Source organism: Pinus tabuliformis, chromosome 9 (assembly GCF_031772625.1).
Source record: "Pinus tabuliformis cultivar Carrire ecotype Pingquan chromosome 9, CPIR1, whole genome shotgun sequence".
In the NCBI taxonomy this organism is placed as follows: domain Eukaryota; kingdom Viridiplantae; phylum Streptophyta; class Pinopsida; order Pinales; family Pinaceae; genus Pinus; species Pinus tabuliformis.
The window spans coordinates 1,571,827,319-1,571,843,956 of NC_142307.1; the positions used below are offsets into that span (position 1 = coordinate 1,571,827,319).

General features: G+C 36.3%; 2 pseudogenes; both read left to right on the forward strand.

Annotated features, from left to right (window-relative positions):
* The first annotated feature begins 15,186 nt into the window (after positions 1-15,186).
* Positions 15,187-15,901, forward strand: LOC149154659 (CDP-diacylglycerol--serine O-phosphatidyltransferase 1 pseudogene; annotated as a pseudogene).
* Position 15,902: 1 nt separating this feature from the next.
* Positions 15,903-16,400, forward strand: LOC149154660 (geranylgeranyl transferase type-2 subunit beta 1 pseudogene; annotated as a pseudogene).
* The last annotated feature ends 238 nt before the right edge of the window (positions 16,401-16,638 follow it).

Sequence of the window (16,638 nt, forward strand, 5' to 3'; positions counted from 1 at the left end):
TGAAAGCCACTATATGTAAGGATCTTGAAGGTTTTACTAAGGTTAGGGGTAAAGGGAAAGGAGGCAGGTGGTACTAAAAGAAAATTAATGAAGACAGACAACCGAGTCACAATAGTTTCAAGATCTTAGAAGAAGAAGTCGAAAACAATGGGACAAACCAAAAATCGGAGAATATTCCCACTGAGAAGGAAAGTGATACTAATATGGAGGATATACCAGAAAACAGAAAAAAAAAGGATGATATGTCGAACATTATGAAGCTCAGTAGGGGCCACGAGATGACCCCAAGTGAGGCTGGAACGGAAGACCATGAACTGCAGGATATTCTAGAGAGGGAGAATTTAGATCTAGAAAAGTTTCTGGAGCAGGGAATCACCAAAGGGGTAGACTCTCTGCCAAAAGAGGAGTTTGACAAGGTTCAATAACTCTTCCTCTGGAGATCACAAACGAAGTGTTCTGGAGTCAAAAGAAACCATGATAGGTAGGAGAATATTGGAGTGAAAATGATGAAGGATACACCGATGAATTCTTCCAAGAACCCGGGTAGGAAAAGAGGAAGAAAAACACAGAATGAGTTGCTGACCGAATGTGGGAAACTTATGATTAACTCAGGTAAGATGAGGGATCTTACCAGTTACTCCTTTACAAACCTTTCTTAATGAAGCTTACAACCTGGAACATTAGGGGTCTAAGAAGTAAAACGAAACAAAGAACTCTTAGCAGTAGAATGAAAGAAGAAAAATGATATATGGTTTTTATTCAGGAAACAAAATTTTCAATGGAAAAGATTAAAGAGATACACAAAAAATGGTTAATCAAGTATGAGTATCTAGAGGTTAAAGCGGATAACTTGGCGGGTGGGATTCTTACTCTATGGGATCCTCAAAAACTTGGAATCCTAGATGTTGAAGCTTCTAGGAACTATCTACATTGGTGATTCAACCTTTGGGTGATAAGGAGATTTACATGATCACTAACGTCTACGGTCTTCAAAAACTAGAAGACAAACTTAAGCTTCCCACCTCCCTTAAGAAGATGAGAGAGAGATATCCTGATATGTCCTAGATTCTAGCTAGGGATTTCAATATGATCAGATCTCTTACAGAGAAAAAAGGTGGTACTAAAAAAATAGGTAGAGATTCCATTACCTTCCAGAACTTCATGGATTACATGTGGCTAGTGGACACTGAAACAGTAAATGGCACTTTTACTTGGAATAATAAGAGGGGAGGGGCTTCTCAAGTCGCCTCTAAACTAGATAGATTCATAATCTTAGAGGACCTCTTTCTCAATGGCCTTGATATGTCAACTTCAATCCTTCCCTTTGGAGGCTCAGACCACTGCCCAGTCCAGCTTGAAGCTACTTTCATGGGTACACTGAGGAACAGACCTTTTAGGTTTGAAAATGCCTGGCTCTCTCACCCTGACTTCACCAGCAATACTGACAAATGGTGGGTAGAAGATATGCCCCGTTCAATGCACTAAAATGTTCATGTTGCAATAGAGACTTAAACACATCAAATCTAGGCTTAAAGATTGGAACAAAAAAGAGTTTGGTAATATTTTTAAAGCCAAAAGAGAAGTTGAGCAGAAACTCCAGGAGATTAATCACATTATCATCTCAAAAGGTTTTACTGAGGAACGAAAAAATCAGGCTGACTCTCTTCAGAATGAATGGGACGATCAATGCATGCAAGAGGAGATTTTCTGGAGACAGAAATCAAGGGTGGAGTGGATTAGAGAAGGAGAAAGAAACATGAAGTTTTTTCATAGATCAACCTTCGATCACAGATCTCATAACAGAATTTCAAAACTTAAAGATTCTCAAGGGGAAGAGCTCATCTCTCACAAAGAAATGCAATCTGTCCTAGTTCAAAACTTCTTTAGCATAGTAGAGGAGCCTCTTATTGACAGATTTTGGTTCATTAACAAATTCACCAAGTTCATTCCTAAACTTGTGATGGGGAAGACAACCACAATCTTAACAGGCCAGTGTATGAAGAGGAGGTTAGTGAAGTTATCAATGAGATGGAAAATGCGAAAGCTCCTGGCCCTAATGGCTTCAATGTGGACTTCTTCAAAGCTTACTAGAAAACAATCAAACAAGATATCCTTGATGTTGTGGAAGACTATAAAAGATCTAAAACTGTTTTGAAAGCTCTTAATGCCTCTTTCATAGCTTTGATTCCAAAGCAGGAAAAAGCTATGACACTAGACAGATTCAAACCCATAGCCTTATGTAATGTGGTGTACAAAATTATTTCCAAAGTGATTGCTAACAGACTCAAGCCTCTTCTTCCTACTCTCGTCTGAGAGGAGGAAACTGAATTTGTGGAAGGAAGATAGATTCTCAACAACATCATACAAGCTCACGAGGTGGTACACTCTCTTAAGAGCAATAAGCAAGCTGGTATGATCATGATGCTTGACCTAGCGAAAGCATATGATAAGCTAAGTTGGTCTTACATTAGCGTGGTGCTAAGAGCTTATGGCTTAAACCACAACTAGATAAGATGTGTTATGGCCCTTGTATCCATATCTAGCTTCTCCATTTTGCTTAATGGCTCTCCCTATAGAACCTTTATGCCTTCTAGGGGTCTAAGACAAGGGGATCTGCTCTCCCCCTTCCTCTTTGTTCTCATGATGGAAGGGCTAGGCAGAACGATCAAAATGGAAAATTTTGAAGGAAGAATCCAGGGTTTGAAACTTACTCTGGATGGTGCTGCTTCTACTCATCAATAATTTGTTGATGACACAATACTGCAAGGAATTCCTACGGTCAAGGAAGCCAGATCTTTTAAAGAAATCCCGAACGACTTTGCATTGGCCGCTAGTACAGAGGTAAGCCTTGACAAATCAAAGGTGTTCTTTTTAAACACTGACATTACTATTCAGAGGAACCTCACCAGAATTCTTAGGTTTCAAAGGGATCGGTTACCTTCCAAGGACCTTGGAATGCCTCTTATTGACAAACCTCTGAGCAAGGGAGTGTGGGAGCCGGTAACTAATAAACTTCAGGACAAAGTCAGGAAATGGACCTGTAGGTCTTTGAATTTTACGGGGCGTCTTGTGCTGACTAAGGCTATCCTGCAGGCTACCCATTTTCATGTTTTCAGCTCTTCCTGCTCCTAAAAGAGTTATGCAACAAATCAGGAATATTCAACAAGAATTTCTTTGGGGAAAAGGGGAAGAGAAAAAGAAGTGGGCTTTGATAGCTTGGGACAAGCTCTACAAACCTAAGGCCCATGGTGGTTTGGGGCTTCATGACCCTGAAATCCTCAGCAAAATTTCAGGAGCCAAACTTTGGTGGAGGTGGCTCAAGGAATTGGCCACCCCTTGGGCCAAGCTTTGGAAGTAGAAATATGCAAATAATTGGTAGGAGAGGGATCATATTAGAATGTTAGGGCTCATCAAGGGCTCCCAAATTTGGAACCTTTCTTGGGATAATAGAGCCATTTTCTAGAAGCATAGTTTTTGGGAGATCCGAGCTGGGAACCTTGCACAGTTTTGGGAGGATAACTGGCAGCAAGAACCAAATTTGTTTAGGGAAGAACTAACTGCTCTCAAAAATGACACTGACAACAAAGGTTTACTTATGGTAAGTGACTTCTAGGATTAGGTAAGGAATGATGGTAAATGGAGAATATGGAAGGATCTTGGTTATAGTGAAGAGAGTCCTTTGAAGACCCAAGTGGATTCTCTTACTCTTGACTTGGAGCAGAGGAAGATTTTGGTGTCATCCTCATCTGACCAATTGAGATGGGGTCAAAACACTGAAGGCACCTTCAACCTCAAAGAAGCTAAACGCATGGCCCTAGGTTTCGAGTATTCAAACCCTGATTAGGTTTGGAATGACCTTTGGCAGAACTCGCAATGGATGAAAATCAAGTTGTTTATGTGGTTGGTTCACCAAAAGAAAATTCTCACATGGGAGAATCTTGTGAAAAGGGGCTTTGTTGGTCCATCCAAATGCCATCTATGTGTCTTACAGTAGGAGACAATGGAACGTTTACTAAACCTCTACCCCTTCACCTCTACCTTGTGGGATTGGACGGCCTCAGTCTTCAAGCAAACTCACAGGGACAGTCTCAGCATCACCAACAGTTTGAAGAATTGGAGGAAAGACTTCTCACGTAATGAAATCATTAACAAGGCTTGGACTCTAGTTCCAGTCTTTATTACTTGGGATGTCTAGAAAGAACGTAATGGCAAGATTTTCAAGAACAAAACAGGCTCAACCCAGAACATCATTGTCCAAATTTTACGACAGCCCAAAGATACAGTAGGAGCCCTTATGTGGAAAATTCCTGAGGACCCTCCTTCACGCCAGGATGCTCACATACTGCTGCAGTTGGATCTCCATTCTTTGGTTCCCTAAGGCACTGTCAAGGGTGTGTGCAAAACAATTGTTGGTAAAGATATCTGGCAGCCTCCTCCTCATGGTTTTTTTAAAATCAATATAGACGGGGCCTCTAAAGGCAACCCAAGGATGGATGGATTTGGCGGTGTCATAAGAGATGAGCAGGGGTGCATAAAGGATATCTTTCACAGTCATTTGGGGACTACCACTAATAACATGGTGGAGCTCATGGCCTTAGAGCAGTGCCTGGAAATCCTGATGGAGTCAAATTTACACAATGCCATCATTGAAGCTGACTCTGAATTGGTCATTAATGTAGCCAAGAAAATGTGTAATGGAACGACACCTGGAAAAGTGTCGAAACATTGGAGGCTATTGCAGGTCTTTCAGCGTATTCATTCCCACTTGTGAACCCCAAGAACCGTCAGCTTCGTTCATGTGCAAAGAAAAGCCAATATGTTAGTTGATCGTCTGGTGAATGAAGGAGTGCTATGTAAGGAAATCTATATTCGGTACGATTGGGATTCTATACACTCTGGTAAACTGTGTGATTATTTTTAATGATAGGTAGCCAAAGACATGGCGTACTTCTAGACCATGAATAATGAGTAGGAGGAAGACAATGGTTTCTCTAGACCAGGGGTTTAATTTTGTTTTTGTGTGTAAGGTTTTGGGTTTTGTTGACCCTTTTTCTTTTTTATCATCAACGGGTCTGTCTTTTGTTGGTATTTACACTTGTAAAGACGTGTACCATATGTAATCTTTTTTTTTGGTTAATTGAAGGCTCCACTCTTACTTGACAAAAAAAAAATCTATTGAAATGATTCAAATCTGATATTTATTGAATGCACTAAAATATATAGAATCAATTAACATCAATTAAATATATTAAATGAACTTAAATTAATTGAGTTTGAGTTAAATCTATTAAATAAATTTAAATTTGTTAAATATATTTGAATGCAAATAACATTTTAAATTTGTTTTGGTTTTTTATTAGTCAAAGGTCGTCGATTATATTCTCATGAAAATAGATAGTACAAAATGTGTCTCTACGACTTCCCCGCCCTCACTCCGACCCAATTTGTTGGCCAGGGGAGCCAGAATTTGTAGAAGATACTTCCATTTAACCATTATTTCTGATAGGCCAATTAGCCGTACAAGCCAAAAAGGAGATGAAATAAACATAGAAACTGAAAGCAACTTATCACGGAGGAGGTTGAGGAGAAAACAGAAGAGGTGCTGAATAATTTTGGCTCTTTCATGCATGTGAAAGTTAATATGCTCTATATGGGCTTTCAAGTCACAAAGGCAGTCATTGATACGCTGGATTTGGAACATGTTTAACTGTTTGAGGATTTCATTTTGGTTGAAATGGATGTCTTTTAGGTAGGTCACGAGTTCATTTTTCTCCTCATATCTATGATCGCTAAGGATGTCCAGGTTGCCCTGGATTCCTCATAGATGCTCAGCGATGGATTCTAGAGACATTGGGGCATCCACATGGCTTGGGGAGCGACCTTGGATATGAGCCACTTCCCCCTCATGTTCCACACTTGTCGAATTTCCCGTGGAAGAATTGTCATTGTTGGCCTAGTTCCCTGCAAGGTTGTACTACCCTCCAATGTGGCGAGGCTACCCTCTCTTGCGTGATATGATCACATGTGCAATTAATTCCAAAACTAGAGCTCAAAGGAAACCCCAATTAGCTCACTAGAGCAAATTACCGAGGGCCAAAATGAGAACCCAACATGACCTCTGGGCACCAGACCTGATAATAAGATAATAAGATAAATAAGCCAAAAGAGGATAGAGAAGTGCAAAGGAGAGTAAAAGAACCAGTTCCTAACATGAGCGGTAATCACCACCCAAGAAGAGTTCACCATAAGCCCTCCACCTCAGATACATAAGTCCTCAAATATGTGCAACAAAGGAAAAAAACACCCACTCTGCCCCCACTAATAGCCCAATTACAGTGAACAAAACATAAGAAAAACTTTGGCCAAAATTAAAACTCCAACAGAGAAAGAAACGCGCTAAAAAACCAAAAGCAAAGTGAAAGGATTAACTGAACAGGGGGTAAGGATAGAAGGGTCAATGTGATATAAGCTTAGACTAGTGCTCCCAAATTCATAACAAAACCCACAGAAGAAAGTTGAAACTCCACACAATTTTGCACCAGGGTCCCAAATGAAAACTGGTGAGCTTAACTTGAAACAAACAGCTACAAGATGGGTTGCCACTGTGTGATGCCGACTGAACTGACTACAAGCAAATCACACATGGCCTCTGACAACCTTCCTCACCACCTTGTACCCAACATTTATCGTCCGCGTCTCAACAACCTTTCTGTTAAACCCACCCATCATTAATCACCTCCACCCACGTCTGGAGAGTTCAGACGGCCGAAGTAACATTGCATTAATCCCTGTCTATCTCGAAGCATGTTCATTGTGTCCCTTGAGGAGAAATCCACAAGCCCCATTAGCCACCTGTTTTCCCACCCCATCAAATTAACATCTTAAATTTGTTATTTTTAATAATTTTTAACCAATTTTCCAAATAACTCATTAATAAATATAATAAAAAAGTGAACACATAAAATATTAATTTACAAATAAACATTTCTTTTAAATAACATTAAAATAAGAAAACTTTTTAGAATTAATATAAAATTTTCACAAACTTTATATTTAAAACAAGTCATCGAACTCTGAAAAATTACGTCCAGGTACTCACTTGTTCGGCCTATTTATTTTCCAAGATGCCATAAACTTTTTATTATAACACATTGTACTCCCTATTTATTTTTCATTTCATGATGCGAATACATTTTTTAATTATAACCACAATGTAAATACAATTACAAGAAGGTATCTAATTTTAGCAAACTATCCAACCTTCCATATTTTACTTTGAATGTGTTTCTTAATTTTCCTCCACTCATCCATCCAAGAGGGCCTCTAGGCTCCACCCATTAAAATAATCATAAATTATTACTAAAATAACAAAATTAAAATAATCATTAATTATTATTTAAAAAACAAAGAATTAGATCACTAATGATCCATTTTAAATACATATTTAACCTGAGTCAATTTCTTCATGTGTAAATTTTATGAGCGGATATTATTTAAATGTTTTATATAGTTTTTTTTTTTTTGGTAGACATAAATATAAGCAAAATTTCAACTTTAATAACTGGTTGACATCTTACACATCATACTGGGCTGTAAAATAAATTTCAACTTTTATGACTTGCTGACATCTTACACATCATACTGGGCTGTAAAATAAATTTCAACTTTTATGACTTGCTGACATCTTACACATCATACTGGGCTGTAAAATAAATTTCAACTTTAATGGCTGGTTGACATCTTACACATCATACTAGACTATAAAATAAATTTCAACTTTGATGACTGGCTAACATCTTACACATCATACTGGGCTGTAAAATATATTTCAATTTTGATTACTGGCTAACATCTTACACATCATACTAAGCTGTAAAATAAATCTCTCAACTCAATAAACCTCTAGACTCAATAACTACCATTAATATCTTATTTACTTTTTCAAATTAAATAATTACATTACAATTAGTAACCAACTTCATGATATCCAAACTTGGTATTAATGATTGGGCTTACCTGAGAATGGAGCTCACTTGGTATTATTCCAGATTGTTTCAGTTATCAGGAGGAACATGTTCAGAACCCTTCGCATTATAATCCTACTTCAAACTAAATCTTTTCAATGGGTTTAAGGAACAACTACCATAATGTCGGACACTAAAATCTGTACATCCTCCACAGATTTTGGAGAGGGTGAACTGCTCTATCATTGGTCAACAACTAATGTCAGTCTCTCGTGTGTGCGCCAACACCTAGGCAAGCATCTAGGTGCAAGAGAATGGAATGGAAGCCCCAAGATCTAACAGGTGAAAAAAGATTCTTAAAAACAATCAATAAAAACACACAATAAGGTTCTTAATCATGGAGATTACAGTTTAAAAACACATAATAAGGTTCTTAAATCATGAAGATTCAATTCTACTTTATTACAAAGATTCTTAATATGTAAATAAGATTTATTATAATACCGTGACTTATCAATACCATATACCCAAAAATACTTTTAACAATCAAAATATTTTTTTTTTAATTAATTTAGGGCTTTTCATATACTTGTAATCTTACTACCTAAGTCCATTCACCATTGCTCTCCCATGCTTATCATTTCCTATCCATCTAATGATCGCGTAATTTTCCTCATCTTTGGAATTCCAAGAAAAAGTCCTCCTTTAAGAGTTATGGGTATTTCTGGTTTGGAGGGCATAATGCCAATTCCAATATCCCAACACTTCCAAAGAAAATATCAAGGGAGGTGGAGAACATTGTTTTATTCAAGATGATAGTTTTGGTTTACAATATTAAAACAAAGTTTGAGGTGATAGAAGACATTGAAAGTACAAGTAGTGGACAAAGCAATATTTCCTTTTGAAGTCAGTGTTAAGCAATGTACATAATGTGAGGACAACATAACTTAAAAGTCAGAAATTATTCCCTTATGTCATTATACAAGGGCTCCAACATTAGATGCAATAGTATTCAACCCATATTGGAGAGTAAATACAATTTACAAACTATGGATGCCTATTTGCAGGGTGACAATTTCCATGATGTTGTCTGATTATTTGTTCAGGAATGCATGTGCTTGTAACAACAACAAAGTCTAAATTAAAAGCTACAAGGATAACATAGAGCTTGGTATTTCTCATTGAATAACTTATCACCCAACCATTGTTATGTTGACTCATCTTGTTTTAGTAACTCTTCTTATATGTAGTTTTGGGTGCTTTAGGTTTCACTCCCATCTTCGTTAACAAGGTTATTTCTAAGACAACCTATATGATCCTGCCACTCGTCTTGAATTTCATATATAATATCATTCATACAACAATAGGATTATGAAGTTTCTTTCTCATGATTCCTGGATTAAGTTTAATTTTTGGAATAAGTCCCTTGTCTAAATCCACATTGAAAGAGCTAATGAGGCAATGGGGAATAATAATACTACAAGTCTTGAAGTGAATGTTCCTTTTCATACTCTAATTATGTATGGAATGGTACTTCAAAACAACCGGTTGATGTTGGGAAATAATTCATGCTGTCAGAAAGCATGTGGGATATACAATAGATATACACTCCCTCTATGTTACTAGAAATGGGATAATAGACACCATTCCTAGAGAAAAACATAGTAGAAACGAGATGGCATGGATTCAAACACCATTCTTTATAACTGTTCTCATTTTTATTGAAGAGAAAGTTTTTTTTTTTTAAGAAACAAATTGTTTCTTACGATAAATTGATGCAAGTAACTCATTCATTTTTATTTAACGTTTTCATTTCTCCTCAATTTCTCCTCTATTTTGCAGTTCCATTCACAAATCATGCAAACTTCTGTCATCTCTCGTTACAGAAACTCACTATATGAAAATAATTTTCCTTTTCCACTTGTGCAGTGTGCATGAAAACTCGTGGTTGTAAATCATGACGGCCTGTAAGGCAAAGTTTAAGGTACATTTTAGGTGTAGAGTAGAGCTGAATGGATGAAACCAAGGCACCGATCAAATCTGAGCAGAGGAGAGAGGCATATCATATTTTGGCAGAGTGGAGGAGGAAGTGAGTATGACAAGGAGCTTGAGTTAGCTTCACACCCCAAACCAATTAGCTTCGTAAATATTCAATAAGATAATCAAAGGGCCCATTTCTCATTTCTTGTAACATAGGTAGGGATGTGTATTCTATATCATGGAGCATGTCCGCAACATTAGCACATTTCGTAATTCTAATTACTAGGAGTGTAGGGATGTATATTCCTAAAGTTTGAACACACTAGAATCAATTTATTTTTTTATGGAGATAGTGACATTGTTGTAAGAAGCCTAAGAGTAAGACTTGTATAAGTTGAGTTTAGAGAGAACACCAAATATTTAGTACTTGGGAACCAAATTTTTTGTGGTTCTTGTTCTAGCATTATATTTTCTATATCAATATATAAACTTGAAACTCCCCTCTTTTATGATCTAATAATATAACTATGGAGCTTCAAATAAGATATAAAAACTTTATTGGAACTTTGTATAAGCTTTCTCATAAGATATATGTCTTAGGTTATTACTTATCAAGAGTCTTAAATATCTTCATCAAGGGGTTATTTGACTTCATCTCAAAAACATGTCAATCTGAAGGTTTAGAGATTTAGACGTATCAAACTAATTATCTACAAAATAAAAGTGTATATTTTTACTTGTAGATTCAACAACTTATGTGATATGATAAAACACAAGACAAGACACTACTCTACTCTTCAGTAGAAACCAAAATTGATCGATGAAAACAATAAGCAGAAAAGGAAGAATATCAATTGCACATAACACAATATTTTTTTGGGGAAAGCAACTATTCAAAACCCCGACTATCTATATTGCATTAAAAAGAAGATCTGAGAAGAAAATACAATGCTTGTTCATCCTGAAAAATTCCTACACTAGTACAATCTATCTCTCTGCTTCCTAGGCTGACTCTTCCCAACACTTAGCCAATTTACTAGCCTTCTAAGTCCCTACTTCCTTGCCCTCACAAGATCCATGCACAAACTTATGCTTTCGATTTCTTGGTCTCACCAAATTGTGCTCACCAAAAAAATTATTAAACTTGTGCTTTCATTCCCCCTTTTAAAGACAATTTCTCTACTTAAGGATTGATTTATTTTAGGCCTTCTTCTGATTGCATGGACCATTTGCACAACTCGGAAAATTATGCAACTAATATTACATTGTCCTTGAACTCTAATCTCAATTGGGTCTTCCTCTGAACTGACATGCATGAGCTATTTATGAGTGAATATTCAATTAACTTGTGTGGTACTGATGATGCACTGGTGCACTACTCCACTACTAGACCTCTACTAGTTCCTCCAACAGTTCTAATTACAACTCCAAAGAACTCAACATGGGCCCCTAAAATTTAGGGATCACTCTACATGACTCTAGATAGACTTCCAACTCGAATTTCCTAAGTAAATTAAGTCAATTTAACTTAATTAACTATTACAAGTTTCTATGAGAATATAATTACAATTTAATGCAAGGGAAAATTAAATTGGAATTTCTAGACATTATTTTTAACATTCCTTGTTGCTATTTTCAACACTCCCTCTCAACAAGAAATGAATTCAACTTTATCACGATTTGGTACCTTTGGAATGTTCTGCATGCTACACTTCTCTCTAGTGTTGTTTCTACTACAATTTTTGAAATTGATAAAAAAAAAAAATTAAATAAATTAATTAATTAATTAAAAAAAAAATATCCAAAGTGAATCAATATAATGCATCTATTACCACTGTCTCTGAAAATATGAATTTCTAGATGTTATTTTTAACATTCCTTGTTGCTATTTTCAACACTCTCTCTCAATAAGAAATGAATTCAACTCTATCTCGATATGGTACCTTCGGAATGTTCTGCATGCAACACTTCTCTCTAGTGTTGTTTTTACTACAATTTTTGAAACTGGACAAAAAAATAAATAAATAAAAAATCCAAAGTGAATCAGTATAATGCATCTATCACCAGATTCTTTGATGATTGGAATTTCTAGATGTTATTTTTAACATTCCTTCTTGTTATTTTCAACACTCCCTCTCAACAAGGAATGAATTCAACTATATCCCAATCTGGTACCTTTGGAATGTTCTACATGCAACACTTGTCTCTAATGTTGTTTCTACTATTAGCTTTGCCTCTATCGACTGAAAACTCTACACTTCTATTGAATTTTCCTTTGTTCCATCTACACTGTTGTCAACTCTTCTCCATGATCCCGAGTATCTAATTGCTACTAGCCTCTACCTCTGTCACCCTGATATCTGATTGCACCAACTGCCACTGATCCATCCTACTATTGTGTACTATGGGTTCTCGTAGCAAGGTAATGATCCAAGAGATAAAACCTCTCAATGAAACCTACCCAAATTTCTGCACTCTTGGGACTAATACTTCATATCGCCCCACCTCTCACCTAGAGGTATGGCTGCATGCTCTCTCTGCCCACTTGGCTCAAAATTCCCCCCTACTAGGCTTGAGTAGATGCCTCCTCTCGGTCTCTTCTCTGCTTCTCCAACTGTTTTTTCTCCACAATTTTTTGAGAATTCTTCCGAGGATTGTTTTGGGGCTGCATATTGAGAGGTAATTCATTCTCCCTCTCAACCACCAAGTCTCTAACCTTTGCCTTGCTCCTCAAAGATTTGCATGCATCTTGTACCTCAAGTTCATATAAGTTCTTGAATCGCACATTCACCGTCACAAAATTCTCTTAAAAAAGAGTCGATTTTAAATCAGCGATATCTCTCTCATCCAAACTCTAATTCGGTCAACTTTTTTTGAATTTGGGTATTTTTTCGCAAGGAATCTATATCTGCTATTTTTTTTTTAATTTTCAACAAAAAAATTAAGATCTGCTCTGCAAACTCGCCACCAAAAAAGATTTCCTAGTCCTCAATCTACCAATACCAATGATTACAACTCATTTTGTGTCACTGAACATTGGCTCATGTATCTACCCACTAGCAGCCTTCTAGCTCCATTAAGTGTTCTACACATAGGGTCTTCTGGATGAGCCCTGAACTAGAATTCCATAATTCTTCTCTTTTATGATGTCTTCAACTCTGATACCATGTATATTTTTACTTGTATATTCAACAACTAATGTGATATGATAAAAAACAAGACAAGAATCTCCTCTGCTCTGCGTCAGAAACCAAAATTGATCGATGAGAACAATAAGTAGAAAAGGAATAATATCAATCACACATAACACAATATATCTCTAGGGAAGGCAACTGTTCAAAACTCTAGCTATCTATATTGCATTAACCAGAAGATCTAAGAAGAAAATACAATGCTTATTCATCTTGAGCAATTCCTGCACTAATACAATCTATCTCTCTGCTTCCTAGGCTGACTCTGGCCAACACTTAGTCAATTTACTAGCCTTCCAAGCCCCTACTTCCCTGCCCTCACAAGCTCCACACAAAAACTTGTGCTTCCGATTCCTTGGTCTCACCAACTCGTGCTCACCAAAAAAATTATTAAACTTGTGCCTTCATTCCTCCTTTTAAAGGCAATTTCTCTAATTAAGGAATGATTTATTTTAGGCCTTCTTCTGATTGCATGCACTATCTGTACAACTCAGAAAATTATACAACTAATATTACAGTGTCCTTGAACTCTAATCTCAACTGGGTCTTCCTCTGAACTGACATGCATGATTTATTTATGAGTGAATCTTCAGTTAACTGGTGTGGTACTGGTGCACTACTAGACCTCTACTAGTTCCTCCAACAGTTAGAACTAGTTTAACTGACTATAACTTACTTAGACTGAGTTATCTAATTACAACTACAAAGAACTCAACCTGGGCCCCTAAAATTCATGGATCACTCTACATGACTTTAGATAGACTTCCAACTCGAATTTCCTAAGTCAATTAAGTCAAATTAACTTAATTAACTATTACAAGTTGCTATGAGAATAGAATTACAATTTAATTCACAATTTATTTGAAGGACAAATTAAATTGGAATTTCTAGAAGCTATTTTTAACACTTCTTGTTGCTATTTTCAACGAAAAGCATTCATGATAAAGAGCTTGGAAGCAGTGGGCAAGGAGATTTATTTGAAAATATAAGGGCTTGAATTTCATGGATGCTCCTTTCATGTTCTTTTGCAAGTCAATCTAACGATGTAAATTCTAAATTGAGAGATTTGTAAGAAAGTTGTGAATGCTCTTATTTTTTAAAGCTTCTAGTACATGAATAGAGGACTGATAATTTGTCTAGAAATGTAGTGTTGTAGTACTGCGATGTGGAAAATTTGTTTGCAAAATATTCTTTCCATGACCTTGTGAAAGAGTTCAGTGTGCTTCAAATTTTTATTTTGAGCTAGCGAAAATCATGGCGCCATGGCTTAAGTATAACTCATGGTTGATGATGAATGATTTGTTTTATTTTTTTCATATTTTCCTTGTTTTTTATCTCTCCTCATTTCTTGAATGTGAAACCACCAAACCTCTATTTCTCTTCCCATTTTCGTTTCTCATTTCATTTCGCATTTCTCGTTTCTGGTAACATAACACCCCTCTTATGTTGAGAAACTAAAGGAACTCTATGTTTTCACTGGTTCTCCTATGCTTATAATCTTAGTTTGGGAGACTTAAATAGAGATGCCAAACATTAGTTTGCAATTGCACAATGTTTTCTTCAAGATTTTACTCAAGCATAAGCTCTAGAACTGATCCCAAGTGGTAAATTGTGATGGTGGCATATTTCAATTGTTCTATTTGACATTTACACTACCAGTATATCTTGTTCCTTTTGTGTGGATATCGGGCTTTATTGCATTGAATGTGTTGGTGTGCAAATCAAATGTAGTACATCAGGTTTAAGTCCAGGAGGAAATGATGAAGTAGAGTGGAAATAAAGGAAGAACAATGAGGATTATGTAGACAATAGTGGGTACTTTTGGTGGTGGAGGTTGCAGATTTGGGATGCATATGAGTTCAGTCACCACCACAACAAACCCTTTAACCCTGCACACTACATGAAATTACAAGCGGCCTTAGACCATGATTGTTTGAAGAATCATAGACGTTAGGCCACTTTGGAAGAATTTGAAACCATTATTCAATGCCTTAATTCCCTTTCTGAATTCTAATCACTTTGATCCAAATTGGTGGAGATTATTTGAATTGATGGAGAAGTGTGATGATGCTTGAAAATTTATGAAGTATGTCCATCCTGATTTTGGCATTGAACTCTATGAGAGACCATATTGTGGGTATTGTCACATTTATACCACATATAATCCAAAGAGTAGGTTTAACAATGTTTATGAAACTTTCTTTGATGAATTTGTTTTAGCTCATGTTCTTGGATGGTGGGGAAAAGATATAATGATCCATAACTAGGCACTTATGTGGTCACTCTCTATTAGCATTGAGATGATGGAGGTCACTTTTAACAATATGATGCCTAATTTTAATGAATATTGGTGGGATACTATTATTTTGGATATATTGATTTGCAACTAGTTTGGTATATTGGCAGGTATGAAAATTGTTTGATATCTTGATGGAAAAAACCTATGAATGGGTTGGAATAAGCCTACAATGTAGTGTTATGGGTGAAATGAAACACACACTACGTTAGTTCACACCTACATATTGGGACATGGATGATTGGCATCTTCTATCGGGATCTTATCGTTTTGTACAAGTTCTTGGCTTGTTCATTATTATCTAGAATGTGGAGCTAAATGCATTGTTACTCAAGTTTTGTTTATGGATTCCTCCTTAAAATCCCTTAAATTTCTATATATTGATTATATGTTGTCTTGTTTCTCTACCTACCATTTGTGAGTACAACTATATTTTCAAGAAAAAATACCCATTAAAGAAAGGTGGGGCCATATTGGGGACTGATAGTATTTGATCTCATGGGGAAGTTGGATACTATGGATTGAGAAGAAGTTATTTATTGGGTCTTGAAATTCCAACATGAATGTGGAGGATTCAGTGGAAATGTTGGCCATGATCCTCATATTTTATATAGCTTGAGTGTTGTGAAAATATTGGCACTGCTTGATAAGTTAGATGTTATTTTTGTAGACCGTATATCAACTTATATCATGGGATTATAGCAAGACTCATGGATCTTTTGTAGGCAATAAATGGGGGAATATTGACACCTTGTTTTCATGTTATTTAGTTTTCCTATAAAATTTTCATTGACTTGATAAAATTGATGTCAAAAAGGCCATCAATTATGTAGCAAGTTACAAAAATTTTGATGGCATATTTGAGTGCACTCCTGGTGGAGAATCACATGGTGGAAAAAAATTTGTTGTGTAAGTACCCTTGTAATATCATGTGTACTTATTCATGTGGAGAGGCTTATACTTGGCTAACCAAATTAACAGTGGCCATGAATATTATAGAGTGGGCTTAGAGAATCCTCATCTTTTTCTATCCATGATATTATTGAGCATAAAAATAAGCATGCTATTGATGGAATTGAAGACATATTTAGCATACTAGAGTGAGTGAAAGCTAACATTTATGAGGAAGTTGGTAGTAAAAAGTGCTCATTGAATTTCATGGTCAAGTGGAGATTGATCCGAAAATGCCTCTGCTATAGGTGGTTGA